At 33.4% G+C, this 21,046-nt stretch overlaps 1 protein-coding gene across 3 annotated transcripts in view; it reads right to left on the bottom strand.

Moving 5' to 3' along the window:
• The window catches only part of LOC123720386 (somatostatin receptor type 2-like), a 95,403-nt gene that overhangs the window by 1,976 nt on the left and 72,381 nt on the right, over positions 1–21,046 (bottom strand). For 2 of the 3 annotated variants that reach the window (XM_045676972.1, XM_045676973.1), the window contains 2 exons: positions 3,583–3,649; positions 230–275 (listed from right to left, as the gene is read on the bottom strand). The gene's annotated coding sequence lies outside the window, so the exon portion shown is untranslated. The remainder of the gene's footprint in view (positions 1–229; positions 276–3,582; positions 3,650–21,046) is intronic. The other variant, XM_045676974.1, reaches the window with a different exon arrangement.

The raw sequence follows: 21,046 nt of genomic DNA, 5'->3' as shown, positions 1-21,046 counted from the left end.
GTAATATACACATTATTATCAATAGAGGCGATAAATGTTTACTTAAATAAACGAGTTTCCGCGTAAATAATTAAGAAGAGATGTTTTGAAACGTTCAACCTTTTACCCTGATTATGTTTCAAAATTAATTAACTTACTCGTAAAACTGTCCAAGCAATTTGAGGGTCTACAAGTGGTATCTAGTAACCCCTCTTAAAATGTAATTTATTATTTATTACAATCTACTTACATCGTGCAATGATGGATGACTCAGAAAACTCCCGGACCCGAATTATCTGAAACGAAAGAATAAGATTATAAAGGTAGGTTGGAAAAGTTCCGTTGTGGCTTTCAATTCAATAACTGTTTACCATTCCACTTATGTAGCGTACACATACTCTATTTTATTGGATAAATATTAGACAAATTTCATGAGCATTTTATACATATGGTGTCTTAATACTTTTATACTATTTTACTTTGATAGTACTACGTTTATGATTTATGAGATGTTAATTAATGGATATTTGTTTGCATAACATATCTTTAAAATTAATATTACTATTAATTATTTAATAATTTAAATTGTAATCATTTATTTATACACAAAAATACATACACTTTTTTAGTACTAAGCCAATACGATAGTGTCGAAAAAAATAATCATATAATATTAAATACATAAAATCACTACTGTGAACTCACTCTGAGAACACATAAAGATGTCGATAATGTCGGAGACAGAATTCAGTAGGCGCAACGTCTTTGTTAATCATTGTATTGGAAAAATTATGTTAAGGTAACAATTGTTAATAATTTGTTTAAAAGCGTAAAAAAATATTAAAATATTTGGCGGAATTTGAAACTTATGCGAGATAATCCTCTTTTGGGGAAATAATCTAAGTTTCATCCAAATCGACTCAATTTATGAGATATCCTTGCATTTCTGGAAGAGACATATCGTACAGTACTCCCAAATTAAAAATGCGCATACAGTTCTTGGTCAGTGGTCGTATTGCCGGAAACCAATTAGGGTGGGCGAACAAGTAGTTTTAGATTGCGTACACAAGATATTGACTCCTATATTATTCGAACAAGGTGCAAAATACAAGTGCATTGTTTAGGGCTCATACGATTCGACCACAGGCGAAGATCTGTATGTGCATTTTTAATTTGGAAGTACTCATGTATTTGTAGCTTGTTTTAAGTTATATTTATTTTTGACCTGTTGTAAAAAATAATATTCAATGATCAGAAAATGCTTGCATAGGTGTGTTCGTCGTTTGCATGCCCCACCAATCAAATACAAACAGTAAACAACATTCCGATGTCTTTTGGTGATTTATTAATAACAAGGCAGAGTTATGTGGTACGGCTTTCTTAGTTTATTCATTTAAAAATACCTTAAAATTTGAATTTAAGACACTGTGAATATTCAAGTCTGAGCGCATTTTTTTAATGTTATTGACGAACCTTTGTCAAAGGATTTTAATAAAATAAAAAAAATAATGGTAAAAAACGTAAATTAAACTTAAATTAAATTCATTAGCTAATTCTAAGTATGTGTATGAACGCTCGATGTGTTAAAGCCTCTGTGGTGTCTCGTTAAAAAGTAATTTTTCATGCAAACAGTCAACCGTGATATCGAACAAATTGCAAAAATGTGCTTGTCAGTACGGTCATGTTTGTTTAATAAATAAGATGGGCGAGTACATAGTCATATAGCAAAATATCTGCCAAGCTCAAAGTCTGCGCTGTCGTTTAGGCAACCGTTTTGACGCATAATTGTATAGCGTTTCCACAGTTCATAAAAATAACTACATATATCATACCGTCCGCCTCCTTCATGCATTTCCGTTTTTCGTTGTTAAAGATCGAGCCCACTCTTCGAACATAGCGTAATGGTTGATTAGGCGTCTATTGTTTTAGAAATTCTAGTGTGTTGTTTATGCTTTAGATATACTGTCATACCAACTGTACTCACAAAATTCTATGTTGCCTTTTAAGGTTTCCATATTGAATTGTCTAACAATATTTTAAACAGTTTTTAATTTCGTTTTTAATGGTACGCGATTTTTTAAATATAGGAATGCAATAAGTCTAATATTTTTGTAAATACACGCGTTTGGAGCTATCTACCTTTTTTATAAAATTGACGAATATTTAAATGATCTTAATCCTTGGAATTGTTTTGCTCCAGTTCAAACAATTTTTATGACTCAAGATTTAGCGATTTAAAAGAGTGACGGAGAGTTTCTTGCCAGTTCTTCTCGCCCGAACTGGTAGTTAATGTAAATTTTAAATTAATTTAAGATTTTTTCTGACATTGATAAGTGTACTTGTAAAGACTATCTGCGGCCAGTAAACACCAGATGAAAACTTACGATGAAGGTAATTATTTCGTGAGTAGTCTGGCCTACTATAACTCAAAAATCTAATGTTTCAGGCACAGAAGGCTAATCACCTACTCACCAAATGCTAGAAAGAGATGATTAATTAGGCAATTATGACGACTATGAATGAATAATTTCATACAAGTTTATTTAATGTTATATTTAGCTGTTTACGATAAATACACAACGTTTCAATGAGCCGAAATGTTTGTATTTGTTTTGCATATATATAAAGCAATACTGATAATTTATATTTTGTTATTGTTGCAGCTTCATTCGTTGCAGTGTTTACTTTTCCAATTAAGCACATTTATAATAATATTATATATAATAAATTAGGTTATCTGCGCTAAAACTTTTAGGTCAGCTTTTTCGTATCTATTTCGTGATTATTTATTTTTGTTAATAGCCCAGTAGAACTACACACGACGTTGATTTTTGGGTCTAAAGCATGTCTGTTCTCTCACGATTTTTATTTTATCGTACGAGGAAGTGTTAAATGAGCAGATTGAGCAGTTCGAAAGAAACATGCCCCCCTGGATTAACGGATGCACGCCACGAGGTTGACCTAGTGGCGACGTTGACATTGTTATTATTATATTAATTAAAATAAGGTTATCGATTAAAATATCAATAATTTAGGTTTGATACGAAAGACAAGTCTCAGTGTACGAATGGGATTTTATATTTTAGCTTTGTCCCAAATGAAATGATTGTATCTCTTTGAGGTATTATGTAAATAAATTTATGTAGTTAAATTTGTATTTCCATTTCTGTTACATAAGAACATTTTTACATATAAGTTTACTATTCAAAATAATTCGATATTAACACATAAAATGGTTCATCATTTAAAAACAATCTAAATATCATTTATTCAACAAAATCTACTCTAATACCAATAATGAAAAAAGGCCTCTAAATTTACGTTTACTGACAAATCTCAAAATCAAAGGCGGAACGGACGAGAGGAGCCGAAGAGAATGTTTTTTTTAAATGTTTGAATGGAAGGAGAACTATAGCTGCAAATCTAGCATTACATTGGTATAGAAATATTCTGCTGTATTTCTAAAATTTAGAGTAATTGTACTCATGTTACCTCTCAACTTAATGTGACAGTTTCGCACTGACCAAACAGAACTGATGTTAAGCAAGACTAGTTTTATAAAATAATATTTACTAGATTATTAATATAGAAATAATTTTGCACCTTTTACTTCGGATCTGATTTAATCGATTCTTAAGACGTCAAGGTCACGTCAGGCCTCTCACAGCATCTGAAACAATAGGTCATACTAAAGATATAATTCTCTTTTTTTATATATAGCAAAAGAGAGTGCGTGAAGTCCATAAAAGGCATAAAATATAGATAAAAGTAGTATGTTTTGTATTTGTTCTCTAAAATACATCAGTATTGTTTTTATGGAAAATGCCAATGCTAGTTATATTTTTCGCATATTGTGTTTTGGATATCCGAGCTTTACTTCTGTAATGGCGTATGTTACGCCGTGAGCGACCAAAGCCGGTTAGCCACAAAGAGTTTCACAGATCAATAGGTTTTATCGCCTCACAGCCTCGCACGCACAATTACATTAACATTTTCTAAAATTAAAAACATTAGCATCCTTTTTTAAATAGATGCCATTGTCATAACATGTCACAGAGCTCAAAAATTAATAACGTCAAAGTCTTATTAGTTTTTAGCCGTTAATACTTGTGGTCTATTCGATTTTCAAATATTACTATATGTATAAAATAAAAACTACTTGATATTATATAGTAATAATTATCTCGTAGTCAATATTATTAAAAGTAATTTATTGTGTCGGAGAAATGGCGTTCGTGTCAACTGCATTTTTCATTATAATTTAGTAACATCAGTGACAAAATAATTACTTCAAAATCGTTAACAGTGTTTTTTTTTATTTGTCAATGTTGCTAAATCGATAAATTAATGACTATTAAATTGTCGATTATTATAAATATAGTTACTATTATTTTTAAACGTAATTTATCATAACATTCAACCTTTTAAACTTAAAATCAATGAACATTACAGTAATCAATTGAAACTCTTTTCTACCATTCCGGTTTGACTCTGTAGTTGATTCGGGCTCGGTCACAAACTCGTTTATCACAAATTCGGGTTGCTGTAAATACAAGCACTGGTTGGTGCGGCCCTCAACCACATCCCGGCTACAGCCACTCCCTTTTACATGTGGAACGTCGATCTCCACTACGACCTGGAGCTCCTTACCATAATCCAATGTATGAACTTGGCGTCCGCACGCCACTTCGACAAGGCTTATCCCGTTGTTGGGTACAAACATTAGTTATTACCCCTGCGTGGTCCTCAGTTCAATTGAGCGGTCAAACCAAACAGAAGTTCTTCTCATGTCGAAATTAAACGACTGATGCCAACAAACAAATTTTTGACGACATTATCTTCAACAACTTATTTTCAACACATTATGATTGTTAAAATTCAGATAGTACTTTCTGGTAATTGTTCAGGTTCTCGATTCTTGCTTTGTCAACCATCGGTTCCTGTCGAGACAACAATAATCATATCGTTCATTGTCAGTTCCTGCCCTTGAGCTACTACCTTCCTACCTTTCTCCACTTGTAACCCTTGACCTTCCCGCAGCATTATTTTGCTCCTGTAACGATTTATTAATAATCTATTAAACTGTATCACTCCGTCGTGTATTTTTAAAATCATGTAAAATACAGATTATTTTATATCGAGAAGGCCGGTCGTTATATAAAATTGTCGGACATCTGCAACACCAGGTGCATTGCAATGCGTTGTCAGCTTTTAAAGACGTGGTACGCACATCTCTTGAAGGCCTCAAGTTCAGTTCAGAAATACCTATAATAGCTGGTGATGTATGATGATTTGTAATTGCTCACATAGAAAGAATGATCCAGATGATCCCTCTAAATTGTAATAACACATTATTGTACCTGTTGAGATATGACTAAGGAGGTTGAAAACACTAAGATCGAACGCTAGCAATAAGTAACACAGCCCGATTGTTAACGTTTCGGTCATCCATCATAACTATCACAATAAACATTGCGCGTGCGCACGTCCACCGTGTGACGTCAATCATTGTTGAACAAAGGTGTTGAATGAAAACTACAATAATAGCCCATAACATAGCTATAAACCAAATCTTGTGTCAAGTGTCTTTTTGAACAGCTCTTTCAAGGTTTTTAAGAAATTATTTTATCTAAACGTGTAAAGCTTTCATCATTTGACACTCGCCCGTACGTTGAAAAATATCGTGAGGCGTCCGGCATGTCTTTGTCAAAAAGTCGACGTTGCGTGACAGGCACAGAATGATGATAAAAAATCAGCTATTAGAAATTATGACAGAAGTTTTAATTTACTAAAGAAACGAATGCAATATGAAACCAAGGGTTTGATACTCATTGGGTACGTCGCACAAAATAAACATATTTTCAAAATAGTTTTCTTGCAAATATATTTATAAAAGCTAATCAAGTAACAATTTTCCCAAAGAGTAGTAATTACTTTACTTTACTCTCGTATCCCTCTAATATTCATCAGCTGAAAATAATTTACAACACCTCATATCAGTGACAGTCCCATTAACAACAGTATAGCTATTTATAATTTCATAAATCATCTCACTGAGATATTATAATAAAAGCTCTAAATCAGCCATTTCTAAAACATAAAAACACAATTTGCGCTAACAGGCCGTCCGCCTCTCATCTTTACATCTCTGACGTGCGTCCAATTTAGATTTGTTTTTGTAATATATATTTTTAACACATCGTGTCAATAGAAAATTGTTTGCCTACAAGAATTCTATACTATATCCGGAATTCTATTGTCGCCTCATTTGGTTAACACTAAGTTTAAGTGGTCGATATTCGATCTTGCAACGATTTTTATCCTGTTTTTCCTTTGCTATAACGCAACTCAAACATATTTTTTTAGCAAAGACGCGTACTTCTTCAGCTTACTAAAGTTACCAGTGGAACATAATTTGTTTTATTATCAGTATCTGAACGTTTTATGTTACATTAATAAAGGTTATTGAACTCGCAGAAAATGCACGAATGAATTATTTCAAATTAAGCGACAATCAAGGCTACTATTAATGGATTAAAGGCAAAGCGCCAAGTCTGCTAAACAAACCACCATTCAATAGTAATCAACGAAAGTGATCGATAAAATGACGTGATACACTCAATAGATTTATAATTTTCATTACAGATATAACTGAATGATCTATAATGAAAGAAAAGAAATCAAACAGCCTTTAAGGAAAAAATATAATATATAAAGAAAACCGGGAATGAATTAGACAAACACAAGTTATTATTACCTGTGGAAATATACAAACATACCAATACGACTTGTGTAAGATAACTACTTCCTATTATAGTCTCTTTACAAAAGTATGTACAGTACAAAATGTGCATTGACATTAAATGATACAACAAACACAAACAATTATAATTACTAATATAAATCACATAAAATATAAATTGTCAATGACGCGAGCGCTAGGGCGGGCGGACGGTCGTAAAGCGAGTTAAATCTCCATTATTTACGGAGGGACAAACATAAACACTACTTTATCGCGTTGTTCAGACACAGGCACAAGCTATCTCTGTTCGGTAAACACTATTACTAGGTAATGACTTTAAATAGGGTCATTGTCTACGAATAGGTCATTGGCAAGTCATATTTTGATAAGGTTTTATCCAAAATTTATATAATGCAAGAGTCACGGTTAGTTTGTGTAACCAAAAATATGAACACAATTTTTTTGTAAACAGTATTAAATAAGAACAAATATTATTCGCGATTTATAAATGAACTGTATAAAAAAGAAATTGTATTTCAATGGAGGTAATTTCGTCGCCTCATCATAAAGATGACACATTGTGTGATCAGGACAAATGACACTTGACAGAACTGACAGGGCGTGACAGGATGGGACACGTTAAATTATCGCCTAGGAGTCAGGTGGAATCGATCAACTGAATGTGTTGATTATTTCTGAGAGTTATCAGAACTGATTATGTTTTTCTTATTTTCAGTTATTTCAATAGTAGTAGCTTTCATAGACGTCTATTTAGTCAAAGAAGCATCTAAAATATAGGGAAAGCCTCCGACTTTGATTTTGTTCTTTTTGGAGTAGAGACTCATGGCCTGTGGGAAGTTGGCGTCTGGTGGATAGGCAGCTGGCACCGGCGGTGTTGAGTGAGGCAACGAATAAATATCGCAAAAAGTGAGGAAATGCTGCCAGCATGAAAGGTACACTGCCATAGGAACCAAACTTGTTTTATAACAAATTTGTTTTATATTTTTCATTATTAAATTATTATTATTATTACTCAGCAGATTAAGGATATTGTGAATACTGTACATTTATAGTCTCTATGTGTTATACATACGTATGCCTGAAAATAGATATTCTAAGCTCACTTTACACATGTATATACTTGTAACGATCGTACATTAAAACTTTTCTAATAAATTGATGAGCCACTAGTCAGTTCACGTCCTTGACAGCAATTTGTATCGAGTTTAATCTAAGTAGATAATTAATAGCTAACAACTGCTCTTTGATCACAAACCTCTCAAACTACGTTTTCTCGGAGAGAACTTTTATTTACTCAAAGTATCAAAGTTTGTAAGTGCACTGTCGGTTAGCGACCCGAGACCCGAGCAGGCGGCCAACTTCATAAGACCTTCGCCATATGCACTGGAAAATATCCGTCTATTGTAACTCACTGCTTTACAACGCTTCTCCTTTGAGCACAAAAAATAAAGACGGGAACTTAAAGCAGAAATGTATTACGAACTAGATGGAAATACAGTTTAGTTTGCTTGATCTTGCATCAAATCACTTTGTACGTCATTTCGTAAACTTTGTACTTTAAATCTGGTAGCTAAAGTGCAATGGGGCTTACAGATTTTATGCCCTAAGTTTGAGTCATGCTTTCAATATGTCTTAACGGCTCATTACCCTTAGAATCTTGAGAAATGTTATGATAGTTATACTTACAGAAAATACGCTTATTTTACTATGGGCTCAAATAATTGAATAAAGAATTAGTAATCTAATTAAGTATTTGTATTTGATGTTCTGAATCTAACCTAAAATAAATAACCTAAATGTTTAATATGTTATGTATTAGTAAATTAAATATGTTAGTAAGGTAATATAAAAAAATACATATGGAATTCAAAATATTACATTTTTTTATATCAAATCGATTCTGAGACTCATCTAGAATTTATTAATCATTAAAATATGAATTCCATATAAGCCTTGTTTTTTACTTTTGTATTCGGTTTTAATATTAATTGTAAATATATTTACCTGTACAACACATATATATCGTAATAATTCAATATCTCAGAGGTACAAAGTCAACGGGCGTCAACACGTAAGCCCGTAAAGTATCCCGAAGGGTCTTGAGATCCAATAAAACTGCATCCGTGCTGGTTATCTGATCTTCAATAGATCAGCATTTATTTTACGACCGACACTTAACGTGTGATCCAGACACATATTTTTGGGGAATCCCGAATAAATTTCCGAACAAACGTCGATTTGAATAATAGATAGATATGCCAGAATTCTCATATATTACTATAGATACCGGTCATACTATTTCATCAGCGTCAGTTTTATACGTCAATCGTGAATACTTTAGTCTCAGACATTGATTTTAATTACGTCACCATCGCACCGCTGTCTAACTTGATTCAAAATGCATACTAAATTGTTTCAAGTTGGTAGACATAAAAGGCATAGGTGGATACTTGCTTAAAAAAGCAAATCAAATCAAAATTTAAATATTGATATGGCGCACCCTTTAGTTATAAAACATGATTTATTTAACTTCTATTAGACAAATCAACATATTTATTTTTCAGTTATATTAATAAGTGCTTGAAATAAGAATGTAGAATTTGAATAAAGAATTTTTTCTATTCGTATTCTTATACAATATCTTATTTATTTATATAATTGAAGTAGGGAAATGTAATGTTTGTATAATGTAATTTTGTAGCGAACTCTTGCAGCAGGTGTATGTTAAGTAGTGTAGATTGCACTGGTACAGCCACTTTTTGTATACATTCTCTCACTTAGAATATTTAATAAATTCTTTGCGCTTTACAGTTGTACAAATTCTTTTTTATCATTTACGAAGTTTTGATAAGATGTTTATTGATCCAGTCGGAAAGTAAAAGCTCGCACAGCTAAGCTTAAGAAGTTCTTTAGATAATCTACTATTAGATAATAAAAGCCTTTTATGTTACTGATACAAAAAATATTAAATGGTCACTAATTCAAATTAAAAGCAAGTACGAATTTGTATTCGAAGTCTTCAGCTTCTGATATGAATACATATCCAGAATTATTTTATGTTTCCTCACGATAAATTCTACAAATAATGAGATATCTACAATAAATACACGACGGTTAATCAATACAGACATGTAACAAAAAAGTATTCGTGTGTACAGTACTTAAAGGACAGAAGGCAATTACAACTGGTCCATGTTTATGAAGCCATTTCCTTCGTCAGCTAGATTTACCCGCCAGCCACACATCTGTGCTCCACGCTATACAAATGGACGCAGCCACCGTGAACGTATACCCCGTTGTTGTCTACATTTGTTACGGCTGTGCATTGTTTGTCTTTTAACTTTAACTTGTAATTTTGATTGTGGATGTATAAATAGTACAATGGCACGATAGTTTTGCACAACATACTGAAACAACATTTATTTACAGGAATTTTACAAGTATAAAGCGATTTTGGTCCCCCATATACCGCAGAGATCTCTCAAGTAATTTTTCTATTGTGAAATTTATAATGATTTGTCTAGTCCATGATTGGTTCGGCGTACCTTTGCACTTGTTTCAATTAGATTGTTATATAATAAAACAAAACAAATTTGTTAAAATTATTTATTCCTAGTTTGTGAGTTGTTAAAACGATTTTACAAGAATATTCCAACAACGCGGTTCATAGCGCCCCTTACTTATATCAATCTATTTGTATAGTTAATAGAAAAGATACCAATTAGTACTTCTTTTAATTGACAGTGTCGTCTATAAACATAGTTGTCCAAGTTTTTGTTATGTATTCGTTAGTTTGCAAGAGTTAAATAAAACTTTTTCTGATCTTTGTTTATAAATGGCTAATATCAACAGCAGACATGAAACACAGAAAACATGGATGTGTGCTTATGTACACGCGTTAGAAGTTATACTTCTTTGGCGTAACAAGATAAAAATCTTTAAAAAAATGTACTCTACGTTTGTAGAAAAAACGACATTAACAATAGGAGAAAGGTATATAATACATTTAAAGTATTATTATAACGCATTAAACTGTTGTTTATTTAAATATCACAAAGAAAATATTCCTACATAATTAAAGAAATGGACAGTTTTTTTATTTTGAAATGTTGACTATGCTAACTTCAGGGGGTCGGTCTTGGTGACGGTGTGCGCGCGCATCGTATAAATTACTCTCATAATTTTTCCCTAACACGCCAAAAGAATAATAATTTTAAAAATACTGAAACTGTACGCAACAAAAGCTACTAAATAAAGTTTGTTTATATCACAAAATTTGTAGGGCGTGAATCTTTTTATGTTCATGTGTGGTATTGTGATAAGGACACAACATTCAAGTTTACATTAAAATTTATTCTAGTGCATTTATTATCACGAAATGGCAGGATATTTTTTTCAAAATGCCGTAGTTTTGTAACTTCGTGTAGTTTCTACGGTAGCGAGATTTCAATTAATTTTTCTTTTGTATTTTTAATATGACTGTATGCAACCTGTCACATAAGCCCTACGAGTGCTACGGCGTAGCATTATTTAACAATTCGTTGTAAAAATTTCTTAGATCAAAAAATCGTAAAATATACCGTCATTATTGTATTTATGACTCACAATATCTTCGAAGTTTTATTTTATTAATAATTGAAAACGCAAACTGCTCCTAGCTGCTTCATCATGTTTTTGTTTAGGGAAAAAATAATAAATTAAAGGGAACAAGTTAATTTATGCATTACGAGTTTAACAAGGCAAACCTTTCATTTTACGGTTAACAAATGTCTATTTAACATGAATTTAAAAATATTTCTTCTCAACCCAATTATATACACAAGAGAGTATGAAAAACAGTTACCGTTATATAAATGAAATATCACCTCATTTTACATTTAAGAAATAATTTTCTATATTCATTATTGACTGATCACATCATGTGGTAAATAAACACATGATATTATTAATAACCAATAATTATACCAAACAGGCTTCCGAATGACCTAAATGAGTCTATTGTCCCTATGAAGCCTAATTATTTCGTGATTTAAAAGCTCTGTATAAGGGTAAAATTAATTTTTGTTCGATTGACGTGTTCGTACTCGGTAAAGTATGTGTGTTGGAAACATACGTCTGCCACTCAAGTTGAAAATGTTTTTCATTTCGTTTCGTTTGCAGCAAAACAGTTTAAATTATTGCCTTTGTATACCGTAAATTTTAAATGAAATTCCAGACCAATGATTTTATTCAATTATCACAACTATCCAATTTTAACACTTGTTTTCCATTGCAATATATTTGTGTCGTTATATATTTTAATTGAAATATTTTAATTTAGAATAAAATCAATACGACTGAAACAAAACTGGAAGAGTCGCCAATTAAAGAACTTTCTTCAATAAATATTGGATTTGTATCGTATCGTAAACAATACGGGTGAATGACATTTGAAACGACTTGGTTGTTGAGTTCAATGAACTTAATTTTGACTGATACTTATTTTTGGGATATTAATATCCGGTTTGGGCTTTATATTATTAGTACACAACGTATTTTAGTGCATATGACTTCTTTTAATAATTATTATTATTTAGGCATTAGTCTTCACGTTAAGCTTTATGCATTTTTCTTTATAAGGAGTATAAGATCGGAATTTAGTTCAAAGGCATGACATTTTCTTCGCGATGTTTCCTTACAACATTCAAGCTGGAGATGATTGAGAAAGATTGAAAGAAAGACATCCAATGGAAAATAATACCAGAAAAAATCGTAAATGCCCACATATTTAATGACAAATTTAATTATGTGTATTCAATTTTTTCCAAGGAAACGATCAGAACTGCACGAGCTGCTTTAGAATAATTCTGTAATTAGTCTTAGTTGAAACATTGATTAGGATTAGCAAGTATTTAATCTTCATTTAAAGGTAGTTTTTACATTTTCCGTTCATTTACTTCCTCCACTTTTATATAACATTTACATACATAGTATCTTGATATATAGTTTCGAAAAAAATACATTGAACAAAAGTATTGATGATATTTACTTTTTATTATAATTTAATTTTGTTAAATTATCGCAAAATTATTAAAATTCAGTCAACAGAAAATATTAAATTTCTGAACGCTGAAACTTTCATATCTATTATACAAAATTATAAATTGGGTTTCAAATGTGATGTGGTGAGAGTTTAAAAGTCTCAAAACCAGGTCGGGTTTCGGATTTCAAATAAGACTTCACAACTTTCATTACTAAACTTAGCACTCAGCTTGTACTAAGCACATATCACGCTCTCTGACTATCGTTCAAGTTTCGTAATAAGTTCTACAAATTTACGACTATAAAGCTTTCGTTATAAACGCTAACAATTAAAACTCCAGTAAAATACACAAATAATCTCTAACGTAATGTTGTATTTTGTTTAAAGTTGAGAAAGTTAAAGCTAAAATATTCCGCTTAAACAATGTGAGGTATTGATTGTTGTTATTTTATTTAAAAGCATGTTGATGCTGTTCTAATATATTATATTTTATTTATTTATTTTTATTTATTTACACTTCGTTACACTACAAAATAAAAATAAAAATTAACATAATTAAATCAAAAGGAGGGCAACTGGCCTGGCCTGGCCTGGCCTTATCGCTTACGAGCGATCTCTTTTAGGCAACCACTGTGAGTAAAGAAAAAAGAAATGTATTAAATAAGATAGGCAAGTAGTGCAAAATACATTTAATACACAGTTATTAAAACAAAAACTAAACAGGAATAAAATATTAAAGATACATTAAAGAGTAAAAAGACACATAAATCACGATAATTTAAGATAAGTCTCACGTCAGTTAGTAGTTAGTAAGAAAGTTAGGGATACGATGTGGACGGGTAATGTTTGTACAGAAGAAATTTAAAGGAAGATAAAGAAGGAGCTAAGCGAATAGGGACGGGAAGTGAATTCCATAGCCTAACTGCGGAGACCTTAAAGAAATCGCCAAGAAAGGAGGAGTTATGAGATGGGATTTCAAGGGTATAGTTTTCGGAAGAGCGTAAGCTATAGTTATGGGCTCCCAAAAAATTGAAATCATTTTTGAGATAGGAAGGAGTTTTAGGGTTGAACAGGATGGAATATAGGAGATGAAGTACATGAGCATCACGTCGCTGACGAATTGGCAACCAGCCTAGCCGCTTACGGAACTGTTATATATTTAAAACCTTAGAGACCACCCTATGTCAACTTCTATTTTAGCAAGCTGGCATTCTCCTATTTCAACTGCCATGAGCATTATCTTTCAGCTAAAGTTAGTCCCACTTTACGATTCAAACCGAGCAGTTGTCTTTCTAAATCTATATTTCTAAATAAATCCTATGTGTAAAGATAATCCTTTTTTTTAAAACTCTAAATCCGGGACGTCGTATAACATTGGTGGCAGCTCAAGGGATTTTTTAAAAATCCTCGGTACGCCTCAGTTTGGCAGTCGCGACTAACGAGTGATTACAAAAGTGAATATTTCTGTGAATAACTAGATTTTCCTATTCGCTGTGAATTCTGAAATTGTTTTGCAAAGAAACATCCGCCGTCTCCGCCCTATACATCAAAGATGTTCATCAGTAAAACTGCAGCATCCCTGTAAGTCTTCAAAAATCCTATATATTCGTATTTCAGTGTGTTGTGTGAAAACAATTAGTGAAGTTTAAAGTGCTAAAAATAGAAAGGTTGTTTTATAAAATTACAATCTCATAATTGGTTACAATACCAATAAGAAATCAGTGCATCGCCTAATCAGTTCTCAGTAACGCTAGCCGTCGTCGCGTCGTTATCAGTATTGTTTTGTCTAAGCCATATCCTACGTGACAATGCCTAAGGAAGATGTTATTGTACGCGAGTCTAAGAATAGGTCAGCCACAGACGTTGATTTAAATATACTAATTAAATTCATAAATAAATTCGATGGTAACCGCGAAAAATTAAGTGCATTTTTAAATAATTGTAGAAATGCGGTAGAACTTGCTACTCAAAACCAACAGGACATTTTACTAAAATATATTGTAAGTCAATTAGAAGGACGCGCAGAAACGGCTTGTTGTGTAAAAGAATTTGAGAATTGGCACCAGCTTGAAGAGTTCTTAAAATCTCAATTTGGTGATAAAAAGCACTATGCTGCGCTGCTTTCTGATTTACAAGAATGTCGTCAATTAGGCAACGAAACGGTCAACCAGTTTGCATTACGAATAGAGTCTTGCTTATCAAAATTATTATCCGAAATTAATATAACTATCCCTACTAAGAAAAAGGACGAACTGGCAGGCCGCGTCGCAGCTATGAAAGACTTAGCGTTACACACGTTTGTAGTCGGCCTAAATCCAAGATTGTCTACTGTAGTTCGATGCCGTGACCCTGAATCTTTGAACGACGCCATTAATTTCGCTACTTCGGAAGAAAAGATTATCAATGCTTTGACACGACGAAACACTAATTACGCCCAAACTCCAAATACTCAGAATCAGGCGCGATTTCGCCCATCTCACTCATCATATCCACCAAATAGATCAGCTTTACAATATGGCACTAATAATAATACAACATCTGCCGCGTTTAGGCCCTCTAATCCTATAGTGTGCCGATATTGCAAAGCTCCAGGTCATACTATTGAAGGTTGTCGCAAACGAGAATACAATAATAGGAAATTTGGAAACAATCAAAATTCAAGCTACAACCGCACAAACCCTACTACTTCCTTTCAAAATCGGAACCAACCGATTCATGCAATAGCTTCTTATGAAGATTATGGAGTCGATGAGACAGATAATCCTTTAAACGAATAAAGGACTCCCGACGGTGTCTCCCGAGTCCGAAATTTCAACGTCCTCTATTGCTATATCCAAATGACACCGCAAATTCTATATCCTATTACAATTCCAAGGTCACACAACAGGGTAACCAGCCCCAAAACGAAGACCATATTCTCATTTCTAAATCCAAGGTCACACAGCAGGGTAACCAGCCCCAAAACGAAGACCATATTCTCATTTCTAAATCCAAGGTCACACAGCAGGGTAACCAGCCCCAAAACGAAGACCATATTCTCATTTCTAAATCCAAGGTCACACAGCAGGGTAACCAGCCCCAAAACGAAGACCATGCTCCTATTTCTAAATCCAAGGTCACACAGCAGGGTAGTCAAACTCATAGTGGTAGCAACGTTAATAAATCAATTTCAAAATCCTCTGTACCACATAACCCTAATTCTAACAATGGTGCAATAAATTCCCAACAAAGGACATATGCATCTATAGTATCTGGCACTCTAAAATATATGCCTGCCATATCTCCTCTTACAAGATCCATGGTCGATACCCCAAACACCACGCCTGAGATAAAAAACAATATATATAACAAAATACATAACGTTACTTCAAATCCATCCGAAAAATACTTACCCTTTGTGGAAGTTCAAACCTCTGTATCTACCAAACTACTTAAGCTCCTTGTTGATAGTGGTGCATCTATTAGCCTTATTAAGAAATCATCTATTCAAAACATGCCTGAAATAGACGAACACACTATAACATTTTCAGGAATTGGAACTGCAGATAAACCAATGAGGTCATTTGGACGTATACCTATCGAATTCAACTCTCTGAAGTATCGATTCCACATTATTGATAACATAAATTTTCCTTACGATGGTATAATTGGAAACGATTTCCTATCAGACAACTACTCAAACATTGATTTTAAGAATGAATCGCTTACGATTAGTCAAGTTGAACTTGTTTTAAAATTTAATGAACCAATATATACTATTGCTCCCCGAACTGAAACCATCATAGAATGCTCGGTACTTAATCCAGAAATAGGTGAAGGCTTGATGGTAGATCAAAATCCCGTCGACTCAATTCTAATTGCTAACTGCATTGTCAAGGTGAAACCTAATTCTAGAATAAACATTTCTGTTGTAAATATCTCTGAATCTCCAATTACGTTAAACTCAAACTTAAAATTAAAACTTACGCCCTTGGAAAATAAAGAAAATCACCAAATATTCAATATATCTCATACAATCCCCAACAATGCCGTTAACAGAACTGAGCAGGTCTTAGACCTTTTAAGAGTCACTCACCTTAATAACGAAGAACGAGAATCATTATTTAATCTTTGCGCTGAATTTTCGGATATATTCCACCTCCCTGAAGATTCTCTGACTTGTACTAATGCTCTCGAGCACCAGATACCAACTTCTTCCTCTGTACCCATTAATACAAAATCATATCGATTTCCTGAAGTGCATAAACAAGAGGTAAACAATCAGATTAATAAAATGCTTAATGAAGGAATTATCAAACCGTCAACTTCTCCATGGTCATCTCCGATCTGGATAGTTCCAAAAAAGCTCGATGCTTCTGGTCAGCGTAAATGGCGCATTGTTATCGACTATCGCCGATTAAATGATATCACTATTGGAGATTCTTACCCTATTCCTAATATTTCAGAAATTTTAGACCAATTGGGTAAATGTAAATATTTTAGTACACTCGACTTAGCTTCCGGCTTTCATCAAATTAAAATGTCTGAAGCTGACGCTCCCAAAACTGCTTTTTCCATCCCACAAGGACACTTCGAATTTGCGCGGATGCCGTTTGGGCTCAAAAATGCCCCTTCCACGTTTCAGAGGTTGATGAATTCCGCTCTATCAGGCCTGCAAGGGCTGCAATGCTTTGTCTATTTAGATGATATCGTAATCTACTCATTTGATCTCCAAAAACATATGAAAAACCTCTCAAATGTCTTTGACAGACTCCGACAGTTTAATCTCAAACTTCAGCCAGATAAATGCGAATTTCTGCGCAAAGAAGTTTCTTATCTCGGTCACATAATAACTGACGAAGGTGTCAAGCCGAATCCCGAAAAAACCAGAGCAGTCCAAGATTTTCCCCAACCCAAATGTCCTAAAGACATTAAATCCTTCATGGGGTTAGTGTCCTACTATCGTCGTTTTATACCTAACCTGTCTAAAATTGCTAAACCCCTTACAAACCTCTTAAAGAAGGATGTTCCGTTCATGTGGCAACATGAACAACAGTTAGCCTTTGAAACTCTTAAAAATAGCTTGATCTCCGCACCTATACTTGCTTACCCTGATTTTAACCAACCATTCAATCTCACATGCGACGCATCTAACTATGCAATCTCCGCTATCTTGTCACAAGGGCCTATAGGAAAAGACCGCCCCATCGCTTTTGCGTCTAGAACACTATCTAAAGCCGAAAGTAACTACAGTGTTACCGAAAAGGAATGCTTGGCTATCATATGGGGAACTAAAACCTTTAGACCATACCTGTATGGTAACAAATTTACAATTTTCACAGACCATAAACCACTGAAATGGTTATTTAATTGTAAGGATCCTGGATCCAAGCTTGTAAGGTGGCGTTTAAAACTCGAAGAGTTCGACTACAACATTGAATATAAGAAGGGAAAAATCAATAGTAACGCCGACGCTCTGTCTCGATTTCCCGTCAATCCAATTATCAAAGATCAGACTGATTCTCAACGAGTAATACCGTCTTCAAGTGATAATGATCCACTTCCCTTCAGTCCTCTTACAATAGATGATCTAGGTATCCAACTCCCTTCGACATCCAATGCTGATAGTGACAGCCTACCCAATATCGATCTTTTAGAAAACGATGAAATGTTGATTCCTACTACTAGCCCTGAGAATGAGACCAACTCACCTTCACAAAACCCTTCACGCTTTTCACCTCTTCAAGGCATTTCAAATTCTAACACTGCCTACAACGACTTCCTGAAAACTTTCTCAAACAAAAATGAAAACTTCAATACTCATATAAAGGAACACAATGAAAGTCTCCTTAAGAGTAATTCTAAAGCCATCTTAATCCCAGTATCAATCGACTTCGATGAATCAAATCCATATCTCCAAGACATTCTGTCCACACTACCCGACTCTGCCAATATCCTAAATTCAGAAAGAGAACTACATTCGTTTCAAAAAATCGAAAATAAAAACAAGATATACTATCTTTTATTTACCAAAGTCTACTATTTCGACGACTGTACATATCCAGATATATTCAAAACTCTCAAAACAGCCCGAGACGATATCTTGCTTTCCGCGAACATTCGAGAAATAGCCATATCTGACTTTAAAAGTCTCTTCGAACAACATTCCTTTGTTAAAATATATGGCATGCTTATGTACTTATTTAATAATACTAACATAACAGTAAATATACACCATAATACCATCCTATATCCTGTTCCTTCCGAGATCACTAAAATCCTTAAAGAAAACCATGATATCCCGATTGCAGGACATCTGGGCTCAAATAGGATGTATAATAGAATCAAAGAACGATATTACTGGAAGAATATGCGTACAGATATAGAAAATTATATACAAAACTGTAAATTATGTCAATCAAACAAAGCACTGAGGAAGATCAACCAATCACCCATGCAAATCACGACTACCGCTACACGCCCATTTGAAAGAATTAGTCTCGACATAGTTGGCCCTTTGCCTGAAGCTGGATTTCAAAAACTTAAATTCATACTTACTCTTCAGGATGATTTAACCAAGTTTTCCATTTCATACCCAATATCAAACGCTACAGCAGAAGAAACCTGCGAAGGTTTAGTTCACTTTATTTCCCTATTTGGTATCCCTAAAACCATATTAACAGACCAAGGAACTAATTTCACTGCCGAATTATTTAAACGCACATGCGAATTTTTAAAGATTAAACAAATTTGGTCATCACCTTACCACCCTCAAACGCAAGGCGCTTTAGAAAGAAGCCATTCAACTTTAAAGGAATATTTAAAATCTTACGTAAATGAAAATCAGACAAACTGGCATAAGTTCGTATATACCGCCATGTTAACCTATAATAGTAGTGTCCACACAACGACTAAATTCACTCCATACGAACTTGTTTTCGGCCACAAGCCATATATCCCTGACTCAATATTTGAATCACGCCCTGACGTTACATATCCAGAGTATATTAAAATGCTCCATCACCGATTAAAAATTTCTCGAGAAAAGGCTTTGGAAAATATCAAAACTTCCAAAGAAAGATCAAAAACCTACTATGATAAACACACGCGGTCTATACAGTATAAAGTAGGTGACTATGTTTATTTAAAAAATCACGTCAGACTGCGCAAGGCCCTTTCGCCAATTTGGAAAGGTCCCTATAAAATCGTTAGAGTCTACGATAATAATACTTTACACCTTTTAATAAATCGACGTCATGTTAAACATCATTTTGATGAAGTAAAACCAGCTCACGAGATCTAATTTAAATTTCATTTGATAAATGTTTTTATTTTTATTATATACATATACTTTGTATAGGTATTTAAAATGCCAGTTTTATAAGATAAGTTTTTATAAAATTTTATTGTTGTATTTTACTTTTTATAAGTAACATTATTTTAATCCTTTCTATAGTATTATAACACGCTCACATATTTTCCAGGGTCATCGCAATTCTCTGCAATGTCACCCTAGCTGAAACTGAAAATCAGTATGTCAAAAATATAGTGAAAGGTCCTGGGATCTTCTTCGACCCTGTTGGCACACTAAAGATAATAAACGACCAATTTCATATTGTAATTCCCGTAGAGATCATTCCCATAAAAAATCATATAATGGACATAAATAAAGTGTTCAATAACGTTCAGTCTTATTGTCAGAGAAGCGAATTAATTGGTGTTTCGCAATGTCATAACTTATTGCAACCTTTAGAAGCAATCCTTAAAGATCTCCAACGTGACTTTAATGCCGTTTCACATCTAGTGTCCGATAATTACGTTTCGAAAAGATCCGCATGGTTTTCCGGAATAGGCACTGTATTTAAACACATATTCGGTACCTTGACCGAAGATGATGCGAAGACCTATGAAGACGCTATTAAAACCCTTTATGAAAATTATAAAAAGATTTCAGGAACATTGAAGAAAACCGTAATTGCTTCCCAATCTGCCATTACCAATATAAATCAATCCTTACATGAAATGAACCTTAATCAAGCAAAATTGAATGGTGTCGTCAAAGAATTAGCGTCTACGGTATCCAATATAACAAATGCTTTTAATGAGGTTAATTTTAGGAATAATTTCTATAACATTTTAAATATTTTGCAATCAAATTTACTGACTTTATCATTCAAGGTGGAAGACTTACTTAATTCCATTTTACTCATTAAAAGTAACACCTTGCATCCTTCAGTTTTAACCCCAAACCAAATGTACAATGATATTGTAAATAATTTTAAGTTACTCCCTAAGTATAGAGA

This window comes from Pieris brassicae, chromosome 2 (assembly GCF_905147105.1).
Source record: "Pieris brassicae chromosome 2, ilPieBrab1.1, whole genome shotgun sequence".
Lineage (NCBI taxonomy): Eukaryota > Metazoa > Arthropoda > Insecta > Lepidoptera > Pieridae > Pieris > Pieris brassicae.
Note: the sequence above shows the minus strand (reverse complement) of the source record. Positions and strands in the feature narration are given on the sequence as shown.